Here is a 15,749-nt window from a genome sequence, read left to right on the forward strand (position 1 = left end):
TTCGGGAGTGGTGACCTTAAAATCATCCGGTGGAGTTTTTGCCGTGTAGGTTTTCCCCATTCGTAAACAAATCACTATGTCATTTAATTTTCGCTGCACTTTAGTTTAATTGGTGATTTATTTGTGCTGCCACGTATTTGCATGTTGATTGGATTAATTAATAACTTGGCTAATTAATCAATTAATCCATCACTAGGGATTAATTCATTTTTGGCCTATCATTACCTCTGCACTCTTCATTACCTCTGCACTCTTCATCACTAGGGGTCAATTCGTTTTTGGCCTATCAAGTAGTATCAGAGCAAGCACACTCTGATTAGGGTTTAATCTTTGCTGTGTGATCCATTGACCCCTGTTGTCATGGAAACTCTTGATTGTTTTGATTTGCGTGATCTTGTGTTGAATGATAATGATGATATTCATGATGCCTATTGCAAGCTTTATAATTTTTGTATGAAATCTCTTGAGTGTTCTACAAAATTAAAAGCTAAATTTAAAAAGGTCAAGCTTGAAAAAGATGATTTGATTGCAAAATTGGATGAAGTCAATAATTTGAATGAGAATTTTAAAAATCAAATTTCATCACAGATGGACAAAATTAAGAGTTTTGAAAAGCAACTAGTTGAATTTAAAACTGAAGTTGAAAAATTAACTAGTGCCAAACTTGTTGTTGAGCCTAACTCAAAAGAAAAATATTTTTATATTCCCTTATTTAAAAGAATGATGAAGAGTTAAAGGCTAATATTGCTAAGATAGACAAAGGTAAAATTTTTGATGTTAACGCTGAAGTTTTTAAACCTATGTCTAAAACTCTTCTTAGGATGAATAAAAATTCTGAATTTGTCCCCACTTGTCATCATTGTCATATTGTTGGTCATATTAGGCTAAATTGTCCTAAGTTGAGGTCTTTGTCAACTTCTAAGGTTAGACCTCCTTCTAGGAAGCCGAGTAGCTCTAAAACTACTCATGTTTGTCACCATTGTGGTGCTTCCAGTCACACTTGGCTTAATTGTTTCAAGTTGTTTCCTCATAAGCGAGTGCCAAATAGGTCTCATCATTTGTCTAAAGGCTCTGTACCTATTCTTGGTGATTTATTAAAAATTTTGAGCTTTTTGACTCAATTTCAGGAGAATCTTAATTCTTCTATGTCCTTTAGTAGACATACTAGGACACGTGCCTTTTCATCTTCACGGCCAAAGACTCGTGCTGTATGGGTGATAAAAGATCTTAAGAATTAATTATTTTTTCTATTTGTCCTCTGCTTTAATTCTTTCTATCTATAGTAGGACTCTGTTTGCTTGATTTCTTATCTTCTTTTGAAATCATGCTTTCATGCATCTGCATTTTTTTCTTGCTTTCATATGCATCTTTCTTTCATGCTTTCATGTTGTTTTTTTGTTTTTGTTTGATTGTTTAGCTTTTATTTTGTTTTGTTTTCAAAATAAAAAAAAAATCAAAAAAATACAAAAATAGTGTGTATGTGTACATCGGTTCTTGTGAACCTTAAAATAGCCTTTGAAACAGAGTTTTTTAAACTTTGTATCTCTTGTAGCTTAGATGAGCATCTCTATGCACAACTAAGCAAGTGAGCTTTGTGGCTCTTTGTTTGTGATGAGTAAGGTTGAGTGATCTCTTGTACTTAACACTCGTATCACTCTTTTTAACGAGTAGGACTAGAAAATCCTAAGAGAAAGGCATAAATAACCATCTCACTATTGTTACCTGCCAATCATGATATAACATCTGTATGCTTTAGCATAGCAAAAGTGCAATGTCAAAAGCTTAACATAATTGGGTATTTCTTCTCTCTCCTTTGTATACCCATGCATGGTTTGCTTAATAAAAAGAAAATATGCAAAGACAATAAAAGCAAAAAGATAAAAAAAAAAAAAAAAACTTTAAATATGATTGTAAGCGTGTTTTCTAGGAGATATGGGAGTTATAGGATGTACCTCAAAGGTGATAATCCTCATCAAACAGTTATGATTGTGTGTGAGTTAAAGCGATTTTCTCATATCTCAAATCGTCATAACTTTGAGACATTTATTCAATCTTGCGATATTTTTCACACACAACACGCAATATTCTTTGCTGCTCTTGATACATGTGCAGGTACAATGTGATTTGGCCATCACAAGGTTTACATGTGTTGATGTATACTCACTAAAATGTCTTAATTTGTTTTTGAAATATAAAATTGGTTAGACTTGTTGTGTGTGTGTGTGTGTTTGGGAGCTAAATGCTTAACTCTTTGTTGTTTGAGAGATGTTTTGAGAAGTTAAAATGTTGATTGGATCATTGGCTGAGTTACATGTTTGATTGCATTCATATCTGTGTTTTTTCCTTCTTGAAAAATTGTTTTTAAGCCATCTCGACACATTCTCGAAACTTGCAGTTTGCACTTTTCTTGAGCAGTTCTTGAGTAATCTTCATGTCTTCAATTTAACCATTTGTGATGATAATCTTGAACCTACTTAAATTTACCCAAATACAAGTAAAATGCGTTTTGCCAAAAGATATGCCAATTACATAAAAATATGTCCTCAACAGGTAAGATTTGGATTGGGTTAGCAAAAATTTAAAGAAGAAATAAATTGATTTTCTAGTGACACGGTGCAACAAGAGTTTAGTGAAATTAAATCCTTAATTATTAATTATTGTATAGATTTAGTGTGAAATGAACAATTATGGTTAATTAGTATTTGAAGACATAAAGAATAAAAATGTTCAATGTGAATAATAGTAAAACATAGAGAGAGATTTCTCTAAATTTTATGATCAACAGCACTTAGATTATAAGCCCAAGGGGTTGGTCTAATACTTTCCAAGATCTCATGAGGTTCATATGTTATTGGGTTCAAATTTTTAGCTAAGATCTTAAGGCCACTTCCAATATATTCCTTCTTGTAATTACCAAACCAAGTTTGTGTGGAACCATGAACTTGTACACACTTACGCTTTATTTGTTTTGATGAAAAACCTTTTGTAAATATAGTTTTCAATGTTTTCCAATGTTTGGTAGCATTAGAAAAAATGAGTTAAAGGAAAACTTTTTTTGGCCAACAGAAAAAAGTATGACTTATTTTTAAAGATTGTTTTCCATTAGATTTTTTTTTTGGAAAACAATTCTATCTCACAGAAACTAAATAAGGGAAATTAGGAGACTGTTTTTTTAACTTATTAAAGGTTGCTACCAAAAATAGGAAAATGAGATAGTTTTATAGAAAACACTTTTTTGAAAAATGACTCAATTTCTATAATAAAACACTGGATTTTTTTTAAAATAACACCCATTTTCAAACAATTTTGTTAATTAGCATCGTTTCTAAATTATTTAGCAAACTAACATCTTGAGATGGAAGAGGTTAGTTCATTGTAGCAAATCCAGTATCACAGACTCGATTTCTATTAAAATTCACATGGAACTCGCGTATTAAACACTATATTTTCACAAAAGAGACCCAAGAAACCTCAGTCTCCTTCTTCCTCTTCTCCCTCCAAAACAAAATCCACAACATTTGAAAAAAAAATCCACAACAACCACAGTCGGAGAAACACCGAAAACAAGAGATCAAAACACTAAACCAGCGTTCCAGTAGCGAACCCATGAACCAGCGTTCCAGGTGGCGAACCCAAGCAACAAAGCCCAAAACCCATGAACTCAGGCAGCGAGCCCACAAACCCAGATGACGAAACCCACAAACCCAAGCTCGGACTAAACCCACGAACATGTGATTCCTCAGGCGAAGGTCATTTTCCTTTGTTTTTCTCTTTTTTATTTGTGTAGGCCAAGAAATCGATTCCTACAGAGTTGACTTCCACTGGAAATCGATTCCTTGTTTGTGTTTTGTTCATTTATCTTTTTCATATTTTCGTATACCTCTAGGCATAAAACTCAAAGTTAATTGAAATTTAGTTTTTTATTTAAAAAAAAACTTTACACTATCATTTACAAGGAGTAAAAATTGAATTGCAATTTATACACTTATTTATTAGGTTCTAAACCCACAACTTACCTCTCCATTATATTACAATAAAATTATTTCTACTTCATCTTGTGGTGGTATCATAATTTTGCCACTTTTATTAACGGTTTCTTCTTTCCTTTTCTCCCCTTTTTTGGGGTCTTTCTATCTTTTTTTTTTTTCAAGTCCTACTATCTTTTCATTCCTACATCATAAATATATATTGGTTGATGGTGTAAATATAGTTCCAAATTTTACTTTAATGAGTTCATGTCTATGGTATATTTCATTTTATTTCATTTTTGATGTTTTGCACTGAATCATTCTCCTTCAGTTTTTTTTTTTTTTTTTCGGTAGTTGAGATCATTTATGGTTTGCAACTAGTACAGGTTGGTGTCAATTATACAATTTGATAGATATGATTGCACAGGCTCATTAAACATATTCTTTGATGTGTATTGTTTATCTCACAACATTTTACATGTGTATTGTTTATAGTGAAGCTAGTTCAGTATATCCTTGTGTTAAGCAGTAGCACTGTATCTTATTGAACTGGGAATATCAATTAGCATGGGTAGAAATTGCTGATAGATAATCGGAACACTATAAATTCAACATTATACATAATCAAAGTAATCGTTAAGCAGGAATTTGGTTGTTCTTGATAATAATTTATATAGTTCTAGTTGAATATATTCTTAGGCAAATATGAGCTATAAAATACTTCTTGTAAACTAGAAGATGAGGTTCTTATACTATTGTGATTAGTGGGGAATCATAGCCATTGCATGTGTAGTACACTTTTTTATTATTTTTCTGTTGAGAGTAGTATCAAATGATTCTCTATGTTTTCCATTTCTCAATATACCCATAATTAATGTTTTGGGCAAGCCTTGAGTTGATAACCATATTGGAGTTCTATTTCTTTGCAAACATTTAGTGTTTATAACTTTCTAAGAGCCTTGTAGCCCAACTAGTTGGCACCTCCTAGTGTGTTCATGACATCTAGGGTTCAAATCCCCCTTCCCTTGTTGTAACTATCGAATTATCATTTTGGTGTTTATAACTTGAACAGCTCAGCAGTAGTTGCCCTTTAACCTCAGGAATTGTAGAACATGGCTTTTAATTCTGTAGTTTTTTAGAAATTCAGTTTGTGTATGAGTTGAGGCTTTTTTATGTTAGGAAATAAAAAAGAACTGGATTCAAAGTAGTAGTATGATTTGAGGCTTTTTTTTGGTAGGAAAACTTTATATGTTTAGACAATGTGCTGAGATTATTTTCAGCTAAATTTAGAGTAATAGCTGAAAGAAAACAGTTGTTTCGTTGAACATCAATCCATATCCCATTTTGATCTTTTATTAATATCATTCTTCAAGTTTTACCTTATGATAGAATATGATAAGATCGATTGAAGACTCTCTACTCTATGTCTGTACAAGACTCTAAATAAAATGGTTTTTCTCATTGATCAAAAATAGTGAGAAAAATTACAATCTGAATTAATCCTTACAACTTACATTAATTGAAGCACGTGATAAACACGTGACAGACTTAAGATGAATTGTTTGATACAATTCTCACAGAATAACTTTTGCACATCCGTCTCTCATATATAATGGCTAAGAAAACCCTTACTAATTACGATGGTATCAGGGCCTCCCTCAGTTTTTTGTCGCAAAAAGTATTTTCAAACTCATCCAGTTCATCTTTATCATTTGACACAATTCTCAAATTGTTTTTTCATTTATTTAATTTGAACTTGTGCATATCTTTGGATTTAATAGTGTAAAGGTCAATACAAACTACCCATATTGGAGCATCTTTTCTCACTGCAAACCTTAAATTAAATTTATTCACCAATAAACATAACAGAAGGAAGCAAGGTAGTCCACCACAATCATCTTCTTTATAACCTTAAAATTTTGCAGGTTATTTTATTTTAGTTAAAAAAGTTTTAGAGTTCTTAATTGGGCTAAAGCACATTTTATAGATGTATGTACAGTATATATACTGGATCACTCCCACTCCTTATATGATAAAGAGCAATTAATTATGTTATGACTCAACCACTGGCTAAAAAACATGGAGATATTTAAGTTAAAGCAATTTTATCTCTTTTGGAATTTCTATTACACCAGAAAACAAAATCAATATTTTTCTTTGAGTCTTTTCTTTAAACGAGCTATCTTTAACACTTCTTGCTTGAGCATATCTCTCCTTTTCTCCTCTATACATTTCTGATTCTGATCTTGTTTGTTTAATGGTTGTGATACCTTGGATGCTCCATTATCTTGCAACCCTTTTCTTTTGTGTGTGTCCTTGGATGATGAATAAATTAAAGAATGTATATCTAATTCTGCAATCTTTCTCATTTACTTATCACATTCATTTTTTCTTAATTCTTTTCTTTACACGAGCTATCTTTAATCCGATTCCATTGGTTTTCCCATCGAAAGCAATGCTCACCAAAGCAAACTCTTCTCTTTCCTTTAATTTAGCACCACTGTTGCTAGTAGTCTAATTTTAGCACTACTCCATATAAATAAATAAAAAGGATTGCAACAGTGGGGTTAAAAAGGTAAAATTTTTACAACATGGGACTGTGTACTAAAGCTGAGAGCTAAAGAGAAAAACCATTTTCTATTCTCCAACCGATTAAAATAAAATTTGTTCCTTTGTTTTTTTCTATTCTTTTATTCTCCCACGGGCAAGCCTCAGAGAAAACACTCTCAACTCCCTCAAACTCACTCTCACCCGATCCACGCCTCCGACCCATCTCGGCCTTCTCTGATGCTCTCAACTCTCTCAAACTCTCACCTCTGAACTCTCACCTCTCTGTCCCGCCGCCGCCGCCGCTGATCCACGCCTCCGACCCGGCTGGCCTTCAGGTGAGTTGTATCTGTCTTCTTCATCTACATTCTTGGGATTTTTGATTTGGGTAATTGGAATGATAAATTTATAATGTTTGTTGAATCTAATGATAAATCGTTGAGGATTGGAATGTATTGGGAATTTTCTATTTGCAGGAATTTATGTTTTTATTTTTAAACGTTAGCTTGGGAATTTTCTGTGTGCAGGGAAGGCTACAATTTTTTTTGTTTCTGTTTTTGCTTCTTGCTGATTTTCTGTTTGTTGATTCTAATTTATTTGCATAGTTCACGAATTTCGGCTCAATGGTAAGTAATTGCAAGCAAATAATATTGTGGGTTGAAATTTATTGTTAAAAAATATTGTCGGTTCTTAATTTAAATAGTCTCAACAAGGCATGGAATTTGATTTCAAATCTCCTATTGATTCTGTGTAAAATAAAGAACCATTCAATCAAATTGATTGCCAGTGTTAATTATTAGATTTTATAAATTTTGAGTGAGTTTTTTTTTTTTTTTTTTTTTTTTCCTTTCGTAGTTCATACATGTATTGAAATCTTAAAAAAGGATTTCTCTATTGGTGAATAGGAATATAAACATGATATCAAATCTCATCTAATATTTATATCTAATCATATGGAGTATCCATTTCTAAAACCAGAGATGGATAAGGTTTTAATTAAGTGGGAAAAAAAAAAAAAATCCTTGAAGAGTCTATTGGGGATGGTTCATTTGTTGAATTGGCCGTAAAGTGATATATATTTAGTGTTGAAATATCTTAATAAGAAATTGGTAAAGGTGGAAAGATCTTAATATTATCCTAAAGTGTTTTCTGAACTGCATATAATCTATTGCTTATTCTCAGAGTTTGAAAATGAGAGACATTCACATGTCATGGATATCTGTCTTCTGCCTACTCAAAGTTATAAACAGTTTATTCTCCACCAACTTATTCTTGACAATTTTTTTTTTCTAATCATTAAAGACATGTAATTTATTTTCTTGCTCTCACCCCAATATATTCGGATGGAGCTGATCAACTAAGACTCTTAGTCTTTGAAGTATTCACACTTTTATTCTTGGTTGCTTTAACAGAGAGGACCATGAGGATCTTTCAGTAAAGGTGAAGTCAAGGCTCAAGGTGTCCCTCCGAAGCCTGCTAAAACTCTGGTCGCGTGGGGAGATTGCTATGACGTGGGATTTTTGTGTTAGAGCAGTTATCTCTGAGCATGCCCAGCAGAACGGTGGAGGGAACTTCAGCTCAAAATTCGGAACTTGGGAGAACTTTCTCAGTGCTGCTTGAATCATTTACATATAATCTATTTGTACAATTACTCTCGATAGGCACTGTGGCAGGTTCAGCCAGAGTTGATGAAATTAAGTATTCTGCTAATTGTTTCAGTTGGGATGCTTGTAAAGATATATATATATTTTTTTGGTAATATAGTTAGCATCTTGGTGTATACTGGTATAGAATGCTTTGTTTTAAGCTTAAAATAGAAAGCAAAGTGCTGAAAACCAACCTGGTCTCACTTGTAGTTACTCCTAAAAGGCTTTTGTAGAATAGTTTCAGGGTTGAAACTTGAAATTACAGTGGTATTTGATGGTTGAGCTATGGATCTCCAAGAATTGAAATCAATAATCGAGCAAAATTGTGAAACTTGAGTCAAGTCATAGGAACTTCCTGTTTTATATGTTAAGAAGTATGGATCATAGGAACTTGTGTGAGTGTGCGAGTTTTATTGTAATTTGATTTGAGTTATGTGTGTGAGTGATCTATGGATTACATTGTTCCAACTATAATGTGTGTTTTATTTTATATGTTTTATTGTAAAGTTCTTCCATTTCATAGTTCACATTGTTCCAAGATTGCTTCTGGACAATTGAGACGATTGTTTTAGTCAAAGATAAATTTGTATATATATAATTTGGTTTAAAAAATAATAATAATAATGTTGTTATACCGGACGATAATAGGCTATCATGACAATTGAGAAATTTTTTTTTTAGTCAAAAGATAAATTTGTATATATATAATTTGGGGTTAGAACAAAATATTATTGTTACACTAGATATTTATTTGCTATCATGATGATTGAGAAATTGTTTTAGTAAAAAAAATGCATAAGTATAATTTGGGGTTAAGAAAATCATTTGTTAACACTAGACGATTATTTGCTATCATGTGGTGGCGGCGGTGGCGAAGGCGGTGGAGGAATTGGTGGCGGTTGCCATGGCGGCAGCAATGGAAGAGTCGATGGCGACAATGGTGGTGGCAGCAATAGTGGCAGCGGTAACAGTTGCGGTGATTGTGGTTGTTTATTGTAGTGGATATATTATTTTATTGTAGTAGATCTATTATTTTATTGTGATGTTTATATTATTTTATTGTGTTGAAAGCTAAAATAGATCCATTGTTACTGGATGTTTTGTAAAGTGAGTAAGTAAAATAGATAAAATAACTTTTTGTGGTGCCAAATAGCTAAATTTTTAGCTTCATTGTTGTGGATACTATTAGTGTACTGGCCCAACGGGCTCTAGGCCCACTACTTTTGAGTATTTTATCATTAGAATTCACAATTTCAAAGGACAATTCAAAAAAATTATTATTATTATTAGGGATAATTACACTTTGCCCACCTTCGGTTTGCCTCTAATTTGATGTGCCTACTCGTGGTTTAAACTTTGACACTTTACTCACCTGTGGTTCCTACCGTGTAGTTTCTGTTACCCACCTCTGTTAAAAAAGGGGTAAATAAGTCTTTTTACACCCATTTTATGTCTCTCTCCTCCCAAAACAAGAAAAAAAAAACAAAAAACAAAAGAAAAACAAGATCAAAATATGGTATTAGTTTCTCACAATTCACAAACATGAAAAACATACACAAATTTGAAGAACATAAACCTAGAAAAACATAAACCCAGATAATACAAATTAAATCAAGCAATAAGTACAAACCACAGAACATATACCCAGAAAAATCAAACTCAAATCAACCTCCACAAATATATATTTACCTTGTTGTCTCTCTTTCACCGCAATGGTTACAAATTTGTTCAAAGAAAAAAAAAAATCAATGGTCACTTACACCTGTTCTTCTATAACAATCTCTCTCCAAACCCCAAACTCAGCCATGGCCGACTAGTGACCACTCACAGCATATCTCCGCCACTCCAACACCACCTCAGAGGGTGGTTCTCAAGCTCTTTTGTACTTCAACATGATCTTCCCCTTCCACAAACTCATCAACAACCCAATCACCCCTTCTCCAAAATACTCTTCAATCAGTTCAGTTTCACACAAACACACAACTATCACATCCACAACACCATTATGCCTTTAATACTCCCACTATTTTCCTAAACCCCACCAATCCCCACCACCCACATCATCACATTTTCCACCTCCAGAGACACAATCCATGGGTGAACAAACCCAAACAGAGCCCCACCTTGACTCTACAACCACCACCACCACCACCACAACTGTCAGCATAACCACCACAATCGTGGAAGCCACCGCACCAACTCCAACCGCAACAGAAATAACTAATTCCCCAACCGAAATAACCAATGCGGCAGCAGAAATAGCTGCAGCCGCAGCCACAACCCAAACCTCATCTCCCCTTCCAAAATCCCCTTCTGTCCTCGAAAGATCCGAAAACTCTCACCCAACCTGAATAATTCCCCTTAAACCCTTGCAATCACCACCCAAACCCAAACTCCGAAACCGAAATCCACCAAATCGAAAACCACTCAGCTCTGCGCAATCCAATCCATACCTCGAATCGCGGCGAGGTCTCTCTCTTGATCGGAGCTGGATATCGGCGATGCACCTACCGTCATAGCCTCAGGCATCACCAATGTCTCCGTTGACTCCATCGTTGGCTTTGAGCTCTCTCCCACCACATTTACACTTAGACTCACACTCACGCCCAACCCAACAGGAAGATATCAGAGAGATATTTCAGGTATGAAAAATTTTTGATCTTGTTTTGGGTTTGAAAAATTTTTGATCATGTGTTCTGGGTTTGAAATTTTTTTTATTTGAGTCATGTTCTAAGAGATGCCCATTTCGATCTTGGTTTTTTTTTTTTTTTTTTTTTTTATAAATTCTTGTTGATGTTGTATTTGAAAGTTGGTGGTGTGTGTTAATGTAGGAACTATCTGGATTTGCTCCCTCAAATCCCATTTTTCACGGTGGTTTGTGTGTTTGGATTTGAGTTTTTGGCTGGGTTTAGATCTTGTTGTTGTCGGCGTTGGGTATGTTGTGGTGGATCTGCTGGGTTTGTGTGTTTAAACACGCAGACATCAATTGAAAAAAGAAAAAACATATTCATTGAGTTAATCAATCAAATCAAACTCCACGCAACATTTGGGAGTGAGTGTGTTTTGATCCGTTTGGGATTTGGTTTTTTGCATAATTAGTGTTAGAGTAATGGCTGAGGAAGAGGTGGGTTACGACAGAGTAACGGTGGGAATTACAGGTGGGTAAAGTGTCAAAGTTTAAACCACGGGTAGGCACATCAAATTAGAGGCAAACCACATGTGGGCAAAGTGTAATTATCCCTTCTTATTATTATTATTATTATTATTATTATTATTATTATTATTATTATTATTATTATTATTATTATTATTATTATTATTATTATTATTATTATTATTCTTGCTTCCCATTTTATTGTTGATTGTTAAATAAGATTAAGAATGTTTATTCCTCATTCTTTGGCCTTGTCTTTTATACATCAATGTTTTGTCTAGTACTGGAATCAAAGTAGTCTTAAAGAGTTAAGGCTGTTTGTTTTTGTGTTAGGAAAACTTCATATGTTTAGACAATGTGCTGAGATTTCTTTTAGCTAAATTTAGAGTATTAACTAAAAGACAATAGTTGTTTCATCGAACATCAATCCATAGCCCATATTGATCTTTTGTTAATATTTTGCTTTAAGTTTTACCTTATGATAGAATGATTGATTGAAGACTCACTACTCTATGTATGTACAAGACTCAAATTTATACACTGAAAGTTAATTGCATTTTATCAAAGTACTAGGTGTTAAATGGTAAATTTTAAACTTGATGTGATATAAAGTGTACTGTAAAACAATAACGGAACCAGGATTTTAAGTTTGAAGGGGTCGGAGAAAAAAAAAAAAAAAAACTCCAAATAGGCATCTTTATACTTTTAACAAATTATAAATACACAAAATCATTATTTCTTAAAACATTAAAATGCAATTATCTACCAACAAAGACAAAAAAAAAAAAAAAAAAAAGATTTAAAAAAAAATATAGTGTTGGGTTATAGATTGACCATAATTAATTAATTCAATTACCCAAGTTGATTTTTGTTTTTTTTGTTTTTTTGAAAAATAATTACAACATGCTGTTAACCTCGCAACTCGAACCCTTTTCCTCCTAGATCGTAAGCACTTTGTGCATGGAAATGTGTAAATTCAGTTACAAGGCTTTTGGCACCCAAGTTGATTAATTATGTCAAATTACATGCAAATCGTGAAGGTACTAACAAATCACCAAATAAACTAATATGCAGGGAAATTAAAAGACACGGTGATTTATTGACAAATGAGAAAAATCTCTTGCAAGGCAAAAACTCCCACTAGGTGATTTTCAAGTCACCATTCCCAAGAATCCACTAATCAAGAACAAGCAGTTACAAGTATAAGAAATCTTACCACTATTAGGCCTATCCCAAAATACCAACCTACAGTTGAACCTTTGCTCCAATCTCTAATTGGACTTGATTTTGTAGACGACTTTTTCCTTTGCACGGATCCCAGTACGTGACTAACTCCTTTGCATGAATTACAGTACATGACTAACTCCACAACAGCTCTTTAATTGTTGTAGTTGATTTGCAACAGCTTCACAAAGAAACACTAATATGATCTTCAATGGTTGGTGCTTAAGACTTTGCTTGGTTACAGAACCCAAAGGCGTAGAAGAAACGCAACAATAACTATTTCTTCTGTAGGAGGAGGTTAAGGTTTCAAAAAGAAAATCTTATGAAACTTTCTAGGGTTAGGGTTTTCTTTCCCCATCTCCTTATCTAAATAGGAGCTTAATGGGTCTTTTAATTAGACTCTCCTATTCCAATTAGGTATACACAAACCTTTGGCTTTCTTAGTCGTATTAGGATTATAAAACCCATAAACAAATAGCCTCTTAGAATAAAATGTTGCTAGCTATATTTTGAAATCCGTTAGCTTAATAGATCGAGAGTTGTCGAGCTTGTGTCGAGAATTCTTCATTGTCATGATAGATGCTAGTGTTGAAACTAGTGTCGAGCTTCACTCTTTCAACTTTTCTTCACTTGTTTTTTGGTTCAATCTTCATGTCTTTAATGATACTACTTGTAATGTAAACTTTATGTACTTCTTGATATATCTAAACTCATCTTAAATTTACCCAATTACAAATAAAATACGTTTTGTCATAGGATATGCCAATACATAGAAACTATGACCCTAACAACTAGGCTAGCCTTTTTCTTTTCTTTTTTTTCTTTTTCTTTTTGAAGTTAGAGCATTTACAATAGTGGTGCTAAAAAATTTAACTTTTAGCACTTCAAAAAGCTACTTTATCTATTTTTTACGACCTTACTTTATAATACACCTAATTTCAAATGTTCCATTTTTTTTACCAGTTCATTTAAATAATATAAACAACTTATTAAAATAATAAGGATGAGAGAGAATTTGAGTTTTTTAATCGAAGGAAGAGAGATAATTTTAATAAAATATTTTATTTTATTTTTAACAACTTGCTACTATCAATTGGTATTTATATTAGTTTATTGTAGTTGCAAAAAAATTAGCTTTAACTTCTCCAATAACACATGGTTTTTTGGTTCTTTGGTGGTCAAATAGTTTTTTTTTTTTTGTGGGTAAAATACAATCACCATTGTGAATACTTTTATTATTTTTGTTAAGTTTTTGGGTGGGATAGTTGCTAGTTGTGTTAGGCAAGTTAGGGAGGAGGGGACATAAGGTTTTAAAAGAGGAGCCAACTATCAAAATGAAAAATAGTGTATGTAAATATAAATATATATATATATATATATATATATATATATATATATATATATATTTATATATTTGGGACAAGGGGCCTAGGCCTCTTGGGCCCCCATCTAGGTTTGTCCCTATTATGAAGTGGTAAGTTAAAATAGATAAAAATAACTTTTTTTTTTACACATTAAATTTACATTTTTTTTAGAACACTTGATTCCTCTGAATAAAATTGTTTTTCTCATTGATAAAAAACAAAAGGCATAAGATGCTCTATTATATGATGTAACAGACTCCTAATTAGGGGTTAAAAAAGAAATCCCTAGCTCAAAAAAAAACTTAGTGAGTTTGGATGGCACTCATGCATTGGGTGTTTGGCGTTTTTTCCCTGAGTCTTGTGCACTGTTCACGGGACTCGCAAGTATAAAAAAATACAAATTTTGCTTTAAAACTGAATCTCACGGTGCTATATACGCATAAAAAAAATTATTTTGCTACAATATTTTTAGTAATAAATTTTCAATTTTCAAAAATAAGTAGTATTCAAACAAACCCTAATTAGTTAAAAAAAAAAAACTCATAAATCATCGGTTACAACCAATCAAGATAAATCACGTGTCTAAAGTAATCTTTATGTTAACAAAAGCACGTAACAAACACGTGTCTGACTTAAGTTGATTCCTCATCAATACCGCAACGTTTCACCGGGCTCTTTACTGGCACGACATCGTTTAGTCTAAAGGTGTTTGGTCACTTACTGAGAATACGACATCGTTTGACTGTCATATCTTTTAAATTCTGTACAGCTACTTACATGAGAGTAAATATGTATATATGTAGCACTCCTGACATTAACTTTAGAGCCATAAAGGTTGGAAGTTCTACAACCTTTGGATGAAGAAGCGAGGCACTGAGGTTGAAGTAGCTAGACTTAACTGCAGAGCTCTCCAAGTTACAACTCAAAAACATTATTGTAAAATAGTGTGTCTGGATGTCAATTTTTACAATATTTTGAGCTCATGATGCCATTCATATGTAATGGCTAACTTGTCCCTACTAATTACAATACTATGTGGACCTCTATTTTTACCCCTTTTGAATTTCTCTTGCTTCATAACCCCAATGTATTCTCGGACTCAATACAATTCATTACTATCACAGCAACAACATGAGCAGGGTAAACAAACAACAGTTTCTTGTCAATCTTAAGCTAAAGCCAGTAACCAATCAATAACGAGCTAACTTGAAGCACGATCTCATCCATTCACGTGGGTCTGGCCTGATATAAAAATCCAGCAGGCCAAGGTTGCAGTCTCTAACAATTCCCAGCTCAATAAGATACATTGGTTTCTTTTATTCAACCGAATAAATGAACAAAGAGTGCAATCATAGAGGAACAAGAACGCCACAGTACTATTTATCAAAATAAGAAAAAGAAAAAGAAAGCAGCACTAAAACAAACACACAACATTCCAAACAAACGACTATACAAAATAGTGCAACGCAGAGTTCAATCACGGAGTAAACAATTCTTGACACCACTACATGTACGCATCAGAGAATATGTTTAATGAGTCTACGAAACCAAGTTCTTCAAATTGTATAATAGACACGAACTTGTACAAGTTGCAGAGCTGGTCGGCACCATGGATCAGATTACCTGAAGAAAAAGAAATGAGACAACCAACTAAAATGATTAAGCCCAATACAAAAAAAATAAAAAATATAATAATAATAAATGAAGTATGCTGTAGACATGAACTCATTAAAGAACACTTACGATTCGCTTATTTTGTTAAAATTGAAAACTTTTTGCTGAAAGTACGGTAGATAAAGGTAAAAGTTAAGTAAAATAATATAGTGAGACTCATGAATAGTATCAA

Source organism: Castanea sativa, chromosome 7 (assembly GCF_040712315.1).
Source record: "Castanea sativa cultivar Marrone di Chiusa Pesio chromosome 7, ASM4071231v1".
Taxonomy (NCBI): Eukaryota; Viridiplantae; Streptophyta; class Magnoliopsida; order Fagales; family Fagaceae; genus Castanea; species Castanea sativa.